Source organism: Mus pahari, chromosome 4 (assembly GCF_900095145.1).
Source record: "Mus pahari chromosome 4, PAHARI_EIJ_v1.1, whole genome shotgun sequence".
NCBI lineage: Eukaryota > Metazoa > Chordata > Mammalia > Rodentia > Muridae > Mus > Mus pahari.
In genome coordinates, this window is record NC_034593.1 from 139,883,935 (window position 1) to 139,888,301 (window position 4,367).

The window sequence follows — 4,367 nt, forward strand, 5'->3', positions numbered from 1 at the left end:
TCTCTTTCAAGATAGGGTTTCTCTGTGTAGCTGTAACTGTCCTGGAACTTACTTTGTAGACCAGGCTGGCCATGAACTCAGAAATCTGCCTGCCTCTGCCTCCCGAGTGCTGGGATTAAAGGCTTGCGCCATCACTGCCTGGCTTAACTATTTTAAATCGACAACAGCTACTAATAATATTTCTTACTTTAAAATGTTCTGCCAAGTGGTGATTTGTAAATAAATACAAGAATATATTTGAGGTGCTGTCATTACAAGAAACACTTACAAATACAGAATTATTTTAATGCTTGAAGTGGGTAATTACGTTTCTCTGTAGTATTAGTTTATAGATAACTATACTTATGCTGTCTTATTGATTTTTATGTTTGCAAGAAATGATAATTGTAGAAAATACAAATCATACAGAAAGGTGTAAGAGAAGAAAAGACAAATTGCCTGTGTGACTTTCACCTCAGCTAAAAGGGAGGGCATGTTTTCACTCTCCACATTCCAGTCAGTATTTGGGGAAGCCCCTTTCTCTTCATAGAGCATAGAGATGTTGTCTGTATTTGTGTATTATGTGTTTCTCACACTGGGACTGTCCCTAGTCTGTTCTGTTGCATTGCCTTACCATGCCTGAGGCTCTTTCCTTATTGGTGGATATATAGGTTTCTTGTGGTTTCCAAATGCTGTAAGGTTTTCTGTGTTGGGATTCATTAAATCCTTTTTCCTGGATGTTGAGATCCTAAGTTTGTATTATTTTGTTCAGAGTTATATTGGACATTCTGTTTGAAATTGAGGCTCTCACTGTGTAGCCCAGGCTGACCCCTGATGCATAGCAGTCCAGTTCCAGCTTCTCCAAAGCTGGGCATACAAGCAGCACCACCTCACCTGCCTGGCTGTTCTTAAGTGTGTGAGTTTGTGAACCTGACTTTTTCCCTCAGGATGGTAATTTGTGGAGTTGGAGTTGTGGTGCATGCTGCTGTCCTGGGAAGGCTGCACTTCTTGTTCTGAACACAGCTCTTACTTCATTAGCTTTTTCCTGTGTGACTGCTGCACAAGAAATCGGTGTTTGACTTCCCATGATTTCATTTCTGAGCATGGTTTGTTTACTGGCCTAGTGTTTTCTCTACCTTCCATCTCCCTGCATGGTGTGAATTTATATCTTTAATATAATCTGGACCATGCGTTTGTGTTTGCCATTCCCCAAATAGAATGCATGTAAGTTCACTTTTCCTGTGTGTGGATCATTTTTACCACCAGAGTTCCATGTGATGGCCTCTGGTTAGGAGAAAGGCCGAGTCTGCTTTAGGAAAAGACAAAGGTTGTGGATGGTTCTCAGAGAATCTGCGATTGGGTGCAAATGAAGAACATCTCTGGAGGCTGGAAAGTCCATGAACCTGGCACCAGCCTCTCTGTGTTTCAGGGAGGGGGCGGGGCATCCTCACTGTCCCACCCTCTCGCCAAGGGCATCACATGGCAAGACAGAGAGTCTACCAGGTCAGACAGAGCTAGTCCTTTTTTTTTTTTTTTTTTTGTCCCAGACAGGGTTTCTCTGTGTAGCCCTGGCTGTCTTGGAACTCACTTTGTAGACCAGGCTGGCCATGAACTCAGAAATCCACCTGCCTCTGCCTACCGAGTGCTGGGATTAAAGGCATGTACCACCAATGCCTGGCATCAGAGCTCATTCTTATGAAACCACTAATGCTGTTGTGGGCCAGCGCAATGGCCTTAGCCAGTCCTCATTACTGCCCAGAGACTCCACCTCTAAATCTCATCAACACAAGAAGTGGGAGTTAAATTTTGTACAAATAAAATTTGGGGATCATTTTTAAATGATAGCAACTGACAACTAGGGGAAAGGGGAGTAGAGGGGGAGGGCAGGAAGGCCAAGAAATGAACAGAGACTGTGTCAGCATTGTCAACTCACATACTGGAAAAGGAAGGACGTTTGGGACCAGGACTTGTAAGAATATAGTGGGACCATAGTAGAATAGGAGATGTATACCCAAAGTCTAACGTAAACACGAGACTGAGGACCTCAGGGCTTACAAGGAGCTTGCTCAGGGCTGTTCCCGAAAAGGATGGGGTTATCCACAGGTCATAGGAACAAAGTGCAGTTGCAGGGAAGGTTAGTAACTGCAATTATAACTGAGTGGGATCAAGTAGAGTAGGATAGCATAGGATAACCCTGGGCACGCTTCCCACCACAGGAGACTTTATAGGATTGAAAGACAGGAGAGTTTTCAATGCCTCCAACAGTAACAGCCCAAGAGGCCAGGCTGTGACACCTGCTGGAAGGAAAGGGAGCCTCTCCTCGGTCAAGCACTACGAGCAGTTCTTAGGTGAGGGCTGGGGAGCAGCTGGTGCGCAGACCCCGACTGCTGCACTGGAGAGCTGTTAGCTTAGGCTACACATTTGTCAGAGTCCGTGTGGCTTGTGTTCCAGACGACAGGAAGGGCGAGAAACAGATTCTACTGCTGCATGGGACCTCGGTCAATTGTGCCTTCTTAAATGGAAAATCACGAAGTTTGTCCAGGCTCAATTGAAAGTACCAGAAGTGGCACGGGGAGATTGCTCGGTCGGTAAAGTAGTCAGATCCCCAGAGGCACAGAAAAGCTGAGCAGGGCGGGGAACTCTGTGCCTGCACTGAGGCTGGGTGGAGGCAAGGAGATGTTTGAAGCCAATTTAGCTGAGTCCAGATTCAGTGAGAGGCCCTGCCTCAAACGTAAGGTAATGATTGAATGTGACAGCTAGAATTGACTGACATGTGACATCTACACACCACCCATATCTGCCTGCTGCACACCTACTGTTAGCTAGATTTTCAGAATTCCAAGTTTGTTTTCCAGTTTGAGCTAATCTGCTTTTAGTCTTGAGTGGATGAGAGATAAGTGTAAAGCCTGCCACCAGAGTGAGGCAGAAGGGAAGCAGGATTCTGTTTGGGCTCTTACCATTTGGTATAAGCAATTTTGTGCCCTCTAATAAAGCAAGCAAGGAAACCATGAAGCCAGTCTTCCCCTCAGCGGAGGAGACAGTGCTGAAGGATGAAGGAGGTTGGTCCTTGTCCTCATCACTGCTGTCCCATGGTGTCAGTGTTAGCTTACTTGTGTAATTTTAGAAGGTCCCTGGGGGGGAGCATGGTTGTACCCCACTTCCTCTTGTGAAAACAAATGGCAGGTTTAATGCCCCACATGAGTGTATTCACTGGGTATTTGATAATTTATATTAAGTTGATATTTCCTGGCATCTCTACTTCTTTTCTATAAGTACTCTTTCTATTCCTTGTTAGTTTATGGCTAATAATTTGCATTTGGAGGTGAGGGCAGTTTCTTATGCTTATTAAATAACAAGCTGACACATAAATGGCCTTTACTTCACATAAAGTGCAGTGGAAATCCTGGTCTTCATTGTGGTTAATTCTTCTAAATTGTTTTATGCATCTTCAGACTCGCAGTAAGAGGAACTGTAGGCTTTGGCAGTGACTTGTATCCATCTTACTTTGTTTTCATATTTTCTTTACTTTTTTTTTTTTTCTTTTGGCCAGTGCTCAGTCAGAAGAGACAGGAGTTCTTGTTCTTAAATTAAATGTCTGTAAATATATCCATTTCCACACATACTGAGTTACTTGTTTTAATATGGTTAGAAATTTCAAGAGTCCCATTGCACTCTTGGTTGATAATTCACTTTAAGTATTAAAAAAATAAGTTATGCCCCTCCCTCAGATTTGTCACTTGTGCTGTGGTCACAGGCCTATGGCAGGCGGCAGGAGTGTCCACAGCCAGTCTCTCTGCATGTCTCATTGGGGGTAGATTAAAAAAAATAGTTTTCTTTGTGTTAAACTTAGATTTACCTAGTAACTTAAAGGAGACTTTTCTTTTCAATTTTTATATATGTGTGTATCTGAGTGTGGGTTTGTGGGTGAGTGCAGTACCTATGGAGGCCAGAAGAGGGCGGTGGGTCTCCAGAGTCTAAGAGTTACAGAAGATTGTAAATTTACCTTTCCTGGGTCCTGGGAACTGAACTTGGGTCCTCTGCAAGAGCAATAGGTGATCTTAACAGTGGGGTCATCCCTCCAGCCCCTCTCTAGGTCCCTTGGTATTTTTAGTGATCTTTATTTTAAGTGAAAAATTTGGTTGACTTCTTGTAGTCTTTAGTTCTATAATTATAACATACCTCTTCCTGTGTGTGCACGAACCTATTTTCTAAGTTATATTTTGGTTCTGTCTCACTTCCTACAATGAATGAAGCAATTAAATTAAGAAACAGATATTACAGCCAGGCATTGGTGGTGCATGCCTTTAATCCCAGCACTTGGGAGGCAGAGGCAGGTGGATTTCTGAGTTTGAGGCCAGCCTGGTCTACAGAGTGAGTTCCAGGACAGC

The 4,367-nt window shown here is 43.7% G+C and overlaps 1 protein-coding gene across 1 annotated transcript in view; it reads left to right on the plus strand.

Moving 5' to 3' along the window:
* Positions 1 to 4,367, plus strand: part of Pigk (phosphatidylinositol glycan anchor biosynthesis class K) — a 70,377-nt gene that overhangs the window by 5,154 nt on the left and 60,856 nt on the right. The window lies entirely within an intron of this gene.